Source organism: Nothobranchius furzeri, chromosome 4 (genome assembly GCF_043380555.1).
Source record: "Nothobranchius furzeri strain GRZ-AD chromosome 4, NfurGRZ-RIMD1, whole genome shotgun sequence".
NCBI lineage: Eukaryota > Metazoa > Chordata > Actinopteri > Cyprinodontiformes > Nothobranchiidae > Nothobranchius > Nothobranchius furzeri.
In genome coordinates, this window is record NC_091744.1 from 51,885,217 (window position 1) to 51,900,216 (window position 15,000).

Here is a 15,000-nt window from a genome sequence, read left to right on the forward strand (position 1 = left end):
GTGGGCGGTTGAAGACAGATCCAGACAAAATCAACTGAGTTATCTTCTGGCCTACCCCACCACACGTAAGCAACTCCAGTGCTTTCTGGGTTTTGCAAACTTCTACCGTTGTTTCATTAAGGACTACAGCCAGACTGCCGCTCCACTCACTCAAGCTCACTTCAGTAAACAAACCCTATATTTGGTCCCCCTCTGCTGAGGAGTCTTTTCAAGCCCTCAAAACCAAGTTCATGCAAGCAGCCATTCTTACCCGTCCTGACACATCCGCTCAGTTTACCCTGGAGGTAGACGCCTCAGACTCTAGTGTAGGTGCTGTGTTATCACCGTCTCCACCCATACGCCTTCTTCTCCCGACGCATCTCGTCAGCTGAGCAGAATTACGACGTTGGGGATCGGGAACTGCTGGCCATTAAACTGGCCCTGGAGGAGTGGCGGCACTGGTTGGAGGGAGCAGAACACCCCATCATCATCTGGACCGACCATAAAAACCTAGCATACTTAAAGGAGGCAAAAATATTGAATTCTCGGCAGTCCCATTGGTCTCTATTTTTCTCCCGTTTTCACTTTATCATCTCTTTCAGACCCGGTTCCAAGAACACAAAGCCTGACGCCCTGTCCAGACTGTACTCCCCCGAAAAGAACCCTGAGTTTGCCCCGATCCTGCCACAATCCTGCATCATGGGCGCTGTAGCTTGGGACATCACCAAAAAGGTTGAGGAAGCCCAACAAACTGAACCTGATCCAGTTACCGGTCCGCCGCATAAAATTTACGTCCCTACCCGAGTTCGTGGTACCCTGATCCATTGGGCCCACACTTCCAAATTCTCCATTCATCCTGGGGTCGGCCGCACACTAGCTCTCATCCGCAGAACCTTCTGGTGGCCATCCATGTTCAAGGACGTCCGTGAATGCATCAACGCCTGTTCCATCTGTGCCCGCAACAAGTGCAGTAACCAACCCCCTGCTGGTTTTCTCAACCCACTTCCTATACCACTCGCCCTTGGTCCCACACCGTTCTGGATTTCGTCACTGGTTTGCCCCCCTCCAATGGTTTTTCTGTGATCCTCACAGTTGTTGACCACTTCTCTAAGTCCTGTCACCTGGTTCCCCTCAAGTCACTCCCCTCCTCTGCCGAAACAGCCAGTTTACTAATCAAACACGTTTTCCGTCTTCATGGTATAACCACAGGGGTGAGCTGCTTGTCTGTAACCCTGTTTTTCTCTGAGCCTTGTCTGCAGGTGGGCGTGTCTGAGAGCTACCAGCTACAGCTAATCCTGTCATCAAGGCTCAGGGGATTTAAGGAGCAGTGTGACACTTCACCACGCCGGATGACTACTCTGTTTGTGTAGCTCTAGCCTCTAAACCTGTCTCGATCCTGTGTTTTTGCTAGTTCCTGTGTACTTTACTTGATCCTGTGAATTTTGCTGGATATCCTGCCACCAGAAAAACCCTGACTACTCTTCCCTGCTCTTCTCTTCCCGTTACTCCTCTTAGTTCCTCATTTAAAATAAAACCTTTTTACACTCACCTGTTTCCGAGAATTGATTCTGCATGTTCTGGGTCAAGAAATTGCCACCCAACATGACATGTATATATATATATCTATATCTATCTATATATCTATCTATATATCTATCTATCTATATCTATATATATATATATATATATATATATATATATATATATATATATATATATATATATATATATATATATATATATATCAACATGAAAATGTCATTTCCTTAAACTTTAGTTTAACATTACACGGTTATTTAACATGCTGTGCTTATGTCCAGATAAATAGGCTACAAAGCTAAATTCTACGGCAACACCTTGAACTAGAGTTTCACAATAATTCTGGAGGAATGAGCATGGATCATCGTGGAGATTGTTTGGATTCTTCTGTAAACTTTGTGCTTGATGCTAAATGTGTAGTGTTACTGCAGCAGACCTCTTCTCTTCAGCTCACTACAATATCACACAGACTGGAGAAGTCCCAGCAGCCTCTGATTCCCCGTGAACATTACTGCTAAATATGAAAAGCATGTAGATTGTTAAAGGAATCGCTGATTTGTTAGATCACATCTACATATAAACTTATTCCATGACTTTCATCAATCTTCAGAAATTTTTAATTTGAATGTTTCACAATTGTGTCCAGAATTTGTGCATTGTAGAAATCAGAGGCCCCACATGTCTGTCTTTAATTATCTCAAAACAAAAGTGTCTCTTTGTCACACCACTGATCTGTCCTGCCAAACATCTAGAATCCAGATCAAAGGATGAATATGAGCTGATCTGATGAAGCTCTTTAAAGTCAGATTTCACCTGGCCGGCATGAACGTAGCTCACCAGACCTGGTGCCAGATCTGTTTGTCCTTTACATAAAAAGCTCCTGTTTGCTCGATATTAGGTGAAGGGACACATATAAAACACACACGCACGCACAAGCCTTGCTTGGTGGTGAAGTGGTTTAGACCATTCAAGGTTGTTCAAGTTTCAGTGTTTGTTTAGCACCGTGGCTTCTGGTGGGAGAATAGCTGGTGGTGCCATTATCCTGCTGGTTTCTCCCAAAAGGGCCAAAGAGAAGGTAGCAATGGCAGTTGGTTGTGTCCGTGTGAAAGGAAAGGGGCACCTTTGGACAGTATGTCCACTGGGAGCGCATCACATTCAACACACACACACACACACACACACACACACACACACACACACTCCACCTTCTCATCACCTCCTCCTCCCATTAGAGTGTGTGAGCTCAAGCTGTTGACAGCGATGACAGGCCCAGCATTGGGAGACGATGGAGGGGAGGGCGGTGCTGCTGCCGTGGTGGGGTGCTACATCTGTTTGGAAACTCCGCTCTGGCGTCTGGTCTCCGGAGATTGATGCAGCCGAGACCGGTAACGCGCTCCACATCTGGGACTCCTCTGTGATCTGAAACATAATTGGCAGATTGCAATAGAAGTGAAAGTTTGTGTTGTTGCCTCGTGACATACGGACTCAATTTGGATGATTAACTTTTGAGAAGACGACAGGTCATCAGCTTCAAACACAATGCAGAGTTTTTAGGAATCACACAGAGGATTTCTGAGTGGCAGCTTTTAGGCTTTAACTCCTCAATAAGTCCCTCCTGTCAATTCTCAATTGTGTCCTTATGATTAGGATTGCCTCTGTGTTTCACAGGGGAGGGGCTGGTTGGCGGTGGTTGTCAATTCTTTGTAGATGACAGACTTCTTTTCTTTGGAACACCAGCAGGAATGTAGTAATTGGTAAACAGTTTGACCTGTTCAACTTATTAACAAAACAGCCATTTAATAATAAAGGGATTCATTATTCTGCCCAACACAGCAATTTTGTTATCAACCAAAACCCGCGTTGCTCTCGGCTTTTTATCGAAGGAGAAAATCCATTGAAAGTGGCTGAAGGCCTGACACAAAGCAACTGCTGAATCCCTGCAAATCTGCAGGCTTAATTGATTATTTGTGCAGCTCTGTATATCTGCAAGGTGCAGGATACCCAAGGGAAATAATGTAAAACAGATAACAAGATGAAAAGTGGGAGAATTGCTTTCCGCAGTCCGTTTTATTAATCTGTTCCCTTTCTTCTTATTTCCAATGAGTTTCCCATTTACAACTTTCTCCAAAGTGTCTAAATTGAAAGGTAAGAGTTCACTCAGGCTGGTTAGAAAACTGTTTCTTCAGAAAGGTATTTTGATTTGATTTTGAATAAAACATGGAGGGAGCTACAGCTGTGTGTACCTGGGACTCTTAGAGGAGAACATTTTATCATAAATTCATCTTCATTATTCTGCCCCTGTCCAGTCTCTGCCTGAATTTAGATGAATGGATTCTTTAGGCTGATGCTGTGCAAAGTTTTTTTTTTCACACAGAAAAAAAATAAAAAGAAAAGGACTTAATCCTTTTCCTCTTTAATCTAAAATTCAGGTTACTGGAGTCTTCAAGGGTATTTCGACATTGCAGTTCCACTTTTGTGGAAATAAAAGAACAACCTCTGAAAAATTGGATGTGAAAGTGCTGTGAAACACAACATGCGTTAGCGACATGTCAGCACCGCTCTCCTCGGTCATACTCACCTCTGTTTACTCTCGCTCTTTGTTTTCCTTCCGCGGCTCTCAAGGAAAAAAACGAGTTGTTTTGTCGTAGTGCAGGAGGATGGCTGCTGCTGTGCAGCAGTATGGAGAAGGGAACCCGATCATTTGTTTTGTTTTGTGTCACGTGTGTCATACTGAAAGCCTGGCATCAGGTTACACAGCAGGCCAGACCACATAATTGCCTTTTCGACACAAGAGACCCTCTTGTTTTCCATTTGAAGCCAGCTTCCATCAGTTTCCACCATTAGGGGCAGGATGGTGTAACGGGGGAGCACAAGAAGACTATTCCTGGACCAATCAGCTGATATGCTGTGCCAGAGAAACATGGAGGACAGTAGCAGCTCACCATAGGGTGCGCTAGGGCACCACCCCACCAGTCTCACAGAAAGAAGAAGCAAAAAAATAAGATTCACAAAATATATAAAAAACATTAAACTAAACTATTCATACATCATAAGACTACAAGTGCTGTGTATAATCTGTGTTTAAAGGTAGTTTTAAAAATGTCACGACTGAATGTGATGCAGCTCCTGTTCCTTTTGGGCGCAGCATTCTTTACCAGCGGTCGGCAACCCCGCAGCTCCGGAGCCGCATGCAGCTCTTTCATCCATCTCATGTGGCTCTCTGTTTGTAAAATAATGAATGAATATTTAATTAAAATGTAATTTATTTTACTGCATACATTTTTTCTGTATGCCAATTCTAAATGTAAAGGTTGTCATCTTTTAAAATCTAAACAAAAATGATAAAGACCTGAGACGACGGGTCACCTGCTTGTGCGTAATCATATGGCTCTTTCTGACTTTGGTGCTTTCTGAGCTGAAGAGGATGAGATTCTGGACTTTTCCTCAGACGGCTCATGGATGCGTCGCTACATTGTAGACAGGAACAAGCACTATTCAGCCAAAGTTTCATAATCAGGGAACATGTTCTAAGTGCCAAGTCGCTCTGAGAGACAGGGTTTGGAAAACACTCGCTTCAGTGAGAGGAGTCTTCCCGCATGCACTCGGTTCTGTTGCTGCCTGTGACCGACGCGCTCCAAACTACCTCTCCACGTCCTCAGCTCGCTGTCCGCCATACGTGCGCGCTGACAGCAAGCTGAGCATAGTGTCCAGTATACAGTAGTGTGAAAAACTATTTGCCCCCTTCCTGATTTCTTATTCTTTTGCATGTTTGTCACACAAAATGTTTCTGATCATCAAACACATTTAACCATTAGTCAAAGATAACGCAAGTAAACACAAAATGCAGCTTTGAAATTATGTTTTTTATTATTTAGGGAGAGAACAAAATCCAAACCTACATTGCCCTGTGTGAAAAAGTAATTGCCCCCCTTGTTAAAAAATAACCCAACTGTGGTGTTTCACACCTGAGTTCAATTTCTGTAGCCACCCCCAAGCCTGATTACTGCCACACCTGTTTCAATCAAGAAATCACTTAAATATGAGCTGCCTGACACAGAGAAGTAGACCAAACATTTTGTGTGACAAACGTGCAAAAGAATAAGAAATCAGGAAGGGGGCAAACAGTTTTTCACACCACTGTAATGCTCAGATGTTCTTATGGGATTCTTTTGTTGATTGGTTTAGCTAGCCCCTGATGTGCGTAACGATTAAAATGTCAGCATCTGCAGGCGTCGAGGTAATTCTTTCAAAATGACCAACAGCCTTGAGGCTTCTCCATCCAAATAAACGTGACATATCCAGTCAATGCAAACCCTGCCATGTAACCGTTTTGCCTTCTTGTGAAGTTTGTTGCAAAGAGAAACAACTGAACTTGATTAACCCCAGAGCCATGCGCACTGCGCCGGTATCTCTGTCACCGTAAATGAGGGAGAACAAAACAAATGTATCGGATCATTTATTTACCTTTTCAACAATGTTTAATGTAAAGTTTCTTTCAGCAGAAAGTTTAATTACAACAATCCAAGGAGACAGAGTCTGGTGTTGTTTAATACGAAAACCCTCATGTACTCATCAGCCTTTAAATGAACTGTTTCTCATGCTTCGTCGTCTCCACTGTAATCTGCGCTGTAACTTTGTCTTCTCCTTTAGCTCTAAACTGTAATTCCATTTGTGTGTATTTAAATTTGTGTTTTTATGTCATATCCTGATGATTGGAAAGCACACTGAAAAGTGAAAAAAGACCACAAACTGGCCTATTTTGAATAGCTTCACTGGAGTTTCAGCGTGTGTAAACGGCCTTTTTGCCAACCATCAGGCCGAAGGGGGCGTGACATCATGTGCAAAAGGTCAACTGCGACAGAAAACGGGTGGAGCCTCAGCTCAGATCTGGATGTTCACCTAAAACCAGAAGCTCTCCACTGTTTTTTTAGCTCGCCATTCTTTGTTTTATAGTGGCTGAGAACACCTGGTGGAGTTTTTTTTATTATTGTGGAGAACCCAAAAATGATGGAACGTGGCATCAGAGATGTATAAACACTCTCCAGCAGGTAAAAAAGCAGATTTATTTTACTTTACCACAGATTATTGAAACAAAAAACCAGCAAAGGTAAGACTGAATTAATGCTTTTGAGTTCATGAAATTGGCTTGTTTGTTTTCATACTGAATTTGCATATATTGATGAATATTAAGCACGTTTGTGGCACATTTTTGCTTCTACCTAATCCATTGTTGGTCATTTGGCATCCCCTAGTGGTGATATGTGGTTACTACGTCTGAGAACTGCTCAGTTGCCACAACCGAAAATTGCTGATGCAAATGATTAGAATGATACGACTGCAGGAGACCGAGACACGATGGAAGACGGGAAACGATCAGATGATTATTATTGGATAGTTTTAGGTTAGATGAGGCAATTTTAATACATTCATTCATTCATACTGTGAACCCTTTTCTAATCTGTGTTTCTCCTGAGAAACCTTAATTTTGACTAGAAATATTATGAAATAATTTAGGTGTTTCACACGTTTTATTGAAAAACATTTGACACTTTAGTTAGTAGTTTGAATTAGCGCTAAAAACTCTGATGAACAGTTGTTTGCTTGACGTCTGCATCATTATTGTTGGGACATGTTAATTATTTATCCTGAAACGTCTCCTCCATACTAACGGTGACAGTAAATATAAAAATGGAAATGACTAGAGGCAGTCACTATTTTTCTTGTTTTTGGTTGCAGTCCTAAAACCTTGTTTTTCTTTTACCTCTTTGACTTCAGAATATAGATGTTGATGTTTATTCAAGTTTGTTCAATCGCCCACAAAATGAATTTCCGTGTTGCCGGCTAATTATTTTTTTCCCAGTAATACGGGGACATAAATTCATCTTGGTTTTTCACACCGGTCTCCACATAATGTTCCATTTCCCTTGTTTGTCATTCTCGCTCCCCGGGGTACTCGTGTCTGCATAGCAACATAACTCTCAGCTTGCTTTGATGTCGGGGATTGATGTGGGGGAAGATTTTCAGCTGGGGGCTATTCCCAAACCCCTCGGCGCTGGTGCGATACGACCAGGTGATATTTTCCTTGGCTGCATGGCCATTTTTGTTTTAATCTTGTCATCTTGTCTCACCTGAAAACAAGTCATTGCAAAGATTTCTAGCAAGGAGTAACTTTCTTGCTGTCAGAAGTTTAACAGTAAAAACGGAGTATTTAGAGTTTAAATGGGAAGGCTTTGATAAACTGAACATTTGTCACAAGAATGGCAAACTGGTTGAATTTCTAACACCTTTATGGGTAACACACCTGACTTTTGTCACATTTGTGTCAAAAGCGAGCCCCCTCATGTCAGTAACAGGATTTAACTCTTGTTGACAGCATCACTCTCAACACGAGTTGGAGACGGACAGTTGGTACGAGTTAAATGCTCATAGTGGAGGTAGACCGAAGCTACCAGAGAGGCAGGGCTTGTGGCGTGTTCGGTCCAGAGGATGTAGGGTGCTGGTGGCATGTAAGGGACTGTCTGATGGCCAGGAAGGCAAACCAATCAAAACACACACAATCCGTTTCACCGCTGCAGCTCAGCACTGGGTTCAGGTCCACAAGAACACGCACACACACACACACACGCACGCACACACACACGCACGCGCATGCGCGCGCACACACGCACGCACACGCACGCACGCGCATGCACGCGCACACACACACGCGCACACACACACACTGCTCATTTGATGCAATTACAAGTGCATTTAAGTCGAGCTATGGCAATAATCAAACTAATACCTCAACCAGAATCTGCTTCTTTATCCTTGTTTGCATGTGCTTTAGCTTGGTGGCTACACGCAACCTTTCATGTTGGCATTCTTCTGATTAGCATATAGTAACACAAATAGTAAACAAACGTTGTAGGAGTAAAGCAAATGGAGAAGAGCAGGGTGTGCACAATGGCTGAAGGAATGGGTGACAACACTGCAGCACAGCAGATTTTGTATAATTGTTCTGTTTGGTGTCGTTAGATGCCAGATTAGCCTGATGAGGATAGTCTCATTTTTGCTGCTATGATGAATGTAACTGCTAATCTACAAATGTAGATAAACAGTAAGTGCTCTGCATGTCGGTCCACTGGAACCTCTGCAGCCCCAGCCAGTCTGGTGGCTGGCCAATCACAGTGCTCTGTCGGTTTGGTGGGTGGGTGCGACTTATATAAAAAAAACAAAGACGGCTCATTTGAAATGGCCTTGGCATCAACTTGGGACTACTTAGACTTGGGAATTTCTTTGAGTCGAGAGCAGATAGACATTGAAGTTTATTTAGATAAAGGATGTATTTGCGTTGACTGACTTCTGTAGTGGCGAAGATGTCACGTTGTATGTTATCCAATAGCAAGCAGAGACAGTTTGAAAGACAACCATAGATCCCGCCTCATGACTGAGAGCCATCAATGGGTCGTGGCCAGACTATATTCACATATATAGGATGGCTTGCCAAGTTAGCAAAAGCAGTTTTCTATTCTATTATCAAAGGACCACTTCCTGGTCTCGTCACTTCCAGAGGGGGGAGTTTCGAGGCCGGTCATAACTGCTGAGCTAGAATATTGTTTACATACAGAGAAAAACATTATCTGGCTGCCTTAGCTCAGTTAGGAGTAGTCCAGTTTGGTTGGACTTCAGCCGGACTAAGACAGTAATTAGATTTTCTGAATGATGATGATGTGCCCTCACATTCTCATGTCTGTTATCTGTAAATCTTTACCCTTTCACATAAACGTGTTTTTGTATCATAATGGTTCAGCCATGGATCTCAGCCACGGTTCAATCTGAAGTTGCAGAAACAAGCATGTTTCCCAGCTGTGCCTGTGGCTGTATGAGCATCTCACCCCCTCCCTGCTCAGAGGCCTTAATAAATTATTGAATACAGAGAAAGACGCCTCTCTTTGTCTTGTTTTATTAAGATAGACACTCAAGACTGCAGTCCAGGACATCGGCTCCCCCTCAAAGTGATGCACAGAAAATTCCAGTTTACTGTGATAGTGGGCCTCTAAAACAGCTGGTGTGTGTGTGGAGGGGAACACGGCGGCTGCTGAGTTTTTACTTTAAGAGGACGAGCCACAGAGCTTTACCTGAACTGTGATGTCTGCTGGTTTCAGCCATCAGCTGAGGCTCCTCTGGAGCTCTCCTAATGATTCGTATCATCATCTCGCTGCACTCTGGCAGAGCGCTACGGGTTACAGGACACACACACACACACACACACACACACACACACACACACACACACACACACACACACACACACACAGGAGAGACACAGACAAGGTGATTTAGAAGTTTCAAATTGTAAAAATTAAAATCTGAGAAAAATTTCCGTTAAAAGTGTCTGACTTCTTTTTGTTTAAAATAACATGTTGGCCATTCAGAAGTGGGCGACTGTGTTCTGTGTTGTGGTTCAGTTATTTAAAAATAATACTTGTTTAAATTTAACGGTTTATTCATGTATAAACACTAAATACATAAATAATACAGAATGAAAAATATGCACCGACATTCTGGTTCTCTGTAAGAAAAACCTGAGACTATACAAGCTAAAACTGAGGCTACATTAATTAGCTATACTTGATTTAACTATTAATTGTTTATGAAATTGTTGTGACAATCACTTATAAAGTTTGAAACATCCCTTTTACATAATAAAATTAATTTGTTCAGACTTTAGAGTGAGTAAAGAAGTTTTTATCAGAATAAAAGCTTTAAACAGAAATCTACTTATGTACCTTAGAGCCTGGCTTATTTCTAGTTTTCTGTTGCTGTTTGTGTTGTGTTGGGTTTAGTGACGCCGTTTCACAGGGAGCTGTGCGTGTGCACCCGAGGCCGTGCTCCTCCATGACTAAAGCAAGTCTGTCCGTGTCTTGTGGCTGGTGCTGCTCTTTTTGCTTTACTTCATGCAAGCCAATAGCTCTTAATGTCATAGTTTAGACCGAGAGTCGCCTCTCATATTAAACCACTCTGAACACGCTGCAGTGGATGGATGTGTTAAATTCAGTTTTCAAGTGTGCACAAAGAGGTATTGACAAGCCGAATCCCCGGAGGAGCCGATTCTTGGTGGGGGTGATCGATGCGTGTGTGGCCATCGAACTGAGCCTGGAGGTAGTTTGTATTCTATTAGGTGTCTCCGGGGCTTTGCAGCAGAGGAACAAAAGCACTCGCTGACGCCTAATGGCTGGTAAACAAAAGACTAACTCTCGTTTCACATGAAAACTGCTGCTCTACTGCTTTTGTCTTATTTATTCAGCCTCACCTCTGAGGTGTTTTACTATGACACAATGTTAATCTCTGCTATGAATGAATGATGTTTAATTACCACATTGTATATCAGGTCTGAATGTTTGTTGATGTTTTTGTTTTTGTTTTTGTTTTTGTTGACAGCAAAGATGGTGAATCCCACTGCCCACCAATCACATTTCTAGCTGATTTATAGAAACATCTTCAGAAAGTTTTAGATTCATTTTAATTGTTGAATTTAGGTTTTCTGTTTAGTTAGTAGTACAGAAGAGTCTTTTGCAACTGTTCTGAGTAGAAACACATTTTTACGAACATTCATTTTTATGTAATATTTTGCTCCTTCAGGAAGACTCATCGATTCAACACGAAACGTATAACAAGAGCTTCATTAAAGGGATGATACTTTGCAGCTTTTTCATATTTTAAATCCTTTTCCTGAGCCAGGATGTCTAAAATGATCCTTTCCAGGGTTAATGAAAAACCACCCAGCCCCTATAGCCCCCTGTGGCCAGAATATTCCACTTGCAACTTTAAAGTTGCCAGTCCACTGTTGAGACTTGGTAAATAATTGAACTGACATACCTTGCGCTGCAGCAGGGACGGGATTAGGCCCGGCTACTTGGGCTGAAGCCCCGGATGTTTCATGAAAAGCCCGGATCTAAAACATGGAAGTGACATGCAGTACCAAAGTCCAACAGAGAGGGAGCAGCTGGCAGTAGTTTGTATACAGCCTGCCTGAGCCTCCACCACTGAAGAAGAAGCCCTTCAGCAGCCGGCTTCTTCTACTCTCTGCCTGAAACGCATGAGTGAAGATGGACATGAGGACGTATTTTAGACAAAAAGTACAATGACAGAACCCCAGCTTTGACGAGACTGGTGTTGACTCAGGTTTGTGAGTCTTATTTGAAAATATTTGTTGTGCTGCTGGTTTGCCTAAAGTTAGCTTATCAGGTAAAGTTGTTGGAGAAAGAAAGTGAATATTTACTATCATCTCACACTAAACACTAACAGGAACAATACTCTGCCCTGAATATGCTTAATATGTAGCTTCAGATTAAACATTATGTGGTACAAGACAAATATATATGATGTTGACTAGTGCGTGTCACGTGTGTGTGTGTGCGCGTGCGTGCGTGTGCGCGTGCGTGTGTTAAGCCCCGGATGTTCTTCAGTCCTCAATCCGCTCCTGCGCTTCAGTCTGTTTCCAGCACGTTTCCTGCATGCTTTAGATTATGAACACTGCTAATTTGTTTAATTTAGTGATGAATCACCCATCTAGACACTGAAGAAGGCTGGGAGATGTTTCAGCTGTTAGATTAAGGGGTTAAAAAGATGAAAGCACTGTGAGGTTTCAGTTCTACAAACGGACACGAGGGGGGGCTAAAGCAAGCCACAACTGCCTAGTCCCCCTTTAATGAAAGCTGTCTTGAAAGTAACCAGAGTGTTGTTAGGGCCTTCGTGGTCCTGCTACAGGTGGATGATTTGTTGCATTAGTAAAGAACACTTGGTACCTTTACAACTGATAAATCTCACTGATTGAGACGTGGCATTTTTTAACAAACTAAAGACGTCCGGTTGTTTTTGTTGGAACCTGCAGAATGACCATGTCCTGGATGGCTTTCTGATGTAAACTTTAGAGTTAAGGAGTGACTGATTGGGTCAGAAGGTTTGTGAGGTCAGGGGGGTGTGAGAATGCTCCTTCTTGTCAGATTTTCTCCAGCGAGCTGACCTCTCGCCTCAGTTCTTTTCATCCCAAGGAGGGTTGATCAGTTGATCAGGCCCGGACCCTTGAAACCAGTACAAGATAATGATTGAAAATAACTGTAACTCCCACGTACCTCATCTTTAACTCATTCACTGCCGACTAAAGTCGTCATTTGTATGTTTTTACTGTGTGGGTGTCGGACGAGCCCCCGCACCGAGAGAACAAACATCTCAGCTCTAAAGCCGATCTTCATCCACATACGTCCCATGTCACATGATCAGGAAGCAGAACATCCATGTGTTAGGAGATCGTTTTGGGCCGCTGCTGTAAAAAAAGTGAGGTGCGAACCGGAAAAGCTTCTGCCGATCACAATTCAACAACGGATTATGAAAGAACGGATAATGCTCGAAACACGCAGATTCTTCCTGATGTAAGAGACGAGTCTCCGCTTTGGTTTGGTTGTTTTGGCTTCAACATCATCCTAGCGCGCAACGTTCTGTGACTCTTAAAAAAACTGTAAAAACGGTGAGAAACTCTGGCAGCAAAGGGCTTTACCGATCAGGAAACGGCTGGCAGTGAATGAGTTGATAGCCTATGCTAGGCTCCTCCCACCATGTGGACAGGGCACCATGTATCAGTCTGATGAGAGAAGCTGCTCCAGAAAGCATCATCCACTCCACATTTTAAACCAAACAGCCAGTGAAAATAACCCGGAGACGATGACAGAACTATGAAATTACAAGTTATCTTTGTTAACTTTCAAGGTTTTTAAATCATTGCTTGAGTTACTCGGTCATAACGGGCAAATTAAAGGTGATTTTGCTGTAATTTGTGTCCCAGGTGATGAATGGGTGACATTTATTCTGGTTGAGACTGAATTGCCATTTAGATTGTTTTCTGTTTAGACATTTTGTCAATTCACAAAAGGTGCTGCTTAAGTTTAGAGACCAAATATCATTATGACATAAAAACCTGCTCCAGCCACTGAGTATCTCTTGTGTGCTACGCAGGTCTTCTGGAGATGGCAGTTTTACATTGAATTATCTTTTCTATGATTACATAAAACATAACTGATGTCAGTAGAGGTGTTATATGAACAAAATGCATTGAAATGCTTGGAAACAGTTATGTTGACTAGAAATCCCAGACGATCCTTTCCTGTACGAGGCTTTAGAGGGAACACGGATTTTCAGGAGATTGGGGGCGCTACACTTGGCTTACTGGGGGACAACGCTTCTCCAACATTGATCATGCAGGTTCTGAATTTTTTAGCAGAAAAAGATGGAAAAGAAATCCAAAACTGATCGATTCTCGCTGGCTGGGTGACAGCTAGCAGCGCCCCTCAGTCCTGCTGTGTGGGGTGGACTTCCATGGGCTGAAAATAAAGTGCCTCAGCCGGCAGTATAATCCCATCCCTTTTATTGGGTGGCGTTAGCTTGACATAATGCCATAACTCCTCTGCTTGTTGTAGCCTTCAGCAGAGAGCACCGCTTTCGGCATCGAGACGGGATTCAATCTGCTTGTTAAAGATGGTCGATCTTGGTTTAATGGAAAATATTTAACATGTTGTGTTTATATTGATATAGCAGCTAAAGCAGATGTTAGAGGCGTTCTCCTTTTGGTAAAAGTGTACCAGGTTATCCTTCTGTTGGCCGTTTTCTGATGCTGACAGTAAGTCAGCGTGTAACGGTGTGAAAATTAATTTAAGATACTTAAATTAATAGCATAAGTCTATTTATTAAACAGAAGATTCAGTAAGATTCTTTTCATTCGATAAACTGAAAATGCAACCCTTTTCTCTGTTTCGTTTCAATAATGAGGCAAGTTTAAAAATGAATTTATTTACTAATAATTTTTAAACGAGAGATTTGAAACGACAATTATAAAATGACAATTCATCAAGTTGGAGGCACTCGCTGTGCTCTGTGCTGTCCCGTGACCTCTCTCCCACCTGTGGATTCAGTTGGCCGAGCGCCACACAGGCAGCTCCCGCTGAGGAAACCAGGGTCCCAGCCCCTCCCCCCTACCTACCGGGTCTCATGTCGTGAACTGTGACGTTCGTGCTTGTATGTTGGGTGTTTTTTTGCATAGTAGAGCTACACCCTGCCGGTGTAGCTCTGTTAATGCCTTTTTCTCCCTTCCCGAACTCTCCTCATGTAATCCCCTCTTCATCTATTGAAATGAGCGCCGTTATGGCTGCTCTCGCGGTCTGCCTGTATCTGTCCTGTCTATATGTGTGTGTGTAATCTTGGTCAAGCTGTACTGTGGAGTCAAGTTCCTATGCTCTGGAGCGCTGGCAATAAAATTCATTCTGATTCTGAAAAAAACATGTGATGCAGTTATTGTTTATCTGAACTCTGTGTTAGCTGGATAGGGTGAAGGTCTTCTTTGCTGAACACATCTTTATAAACATTATAATTAATCATTATTATACCCAAAGCATAATAATCCATTTCCTGTAATTAAAATACCTTTATATCTTAACCAAGTGATCACGT

At 42.6% G+C, this 15,000-nt stretch overlaps 1 protein-coding gene across 5 annotated transcripts in view; it reads left to right on the forward strand.

Annotated features, from left to right (window-relative positions):
• The window catches only part of LOC107388342 (mgat4 family member C), a 281,748-nt gene that overhangs the window by 258,022 nt on the left and 8,726 nt on the right, over positions 1 to 15,000 (forward strand). The window contains exon 1 of one of the 5 annotated variants that reach the window (XM_054732738.2): positions 1 to 65. This exon is cut by the window's left edge and continues 116 nt beyond it. The exons of the other annotated variants lie outside the window; for them this stretch is intronic. The gene's annotated coding sequence lies outside the window, so the exon portion shown is untranslated. The remainder of the gene's footprint in view (positions 66 to 15,000) is intronic. 5 annotated transcript variants of the gene reach the window in all.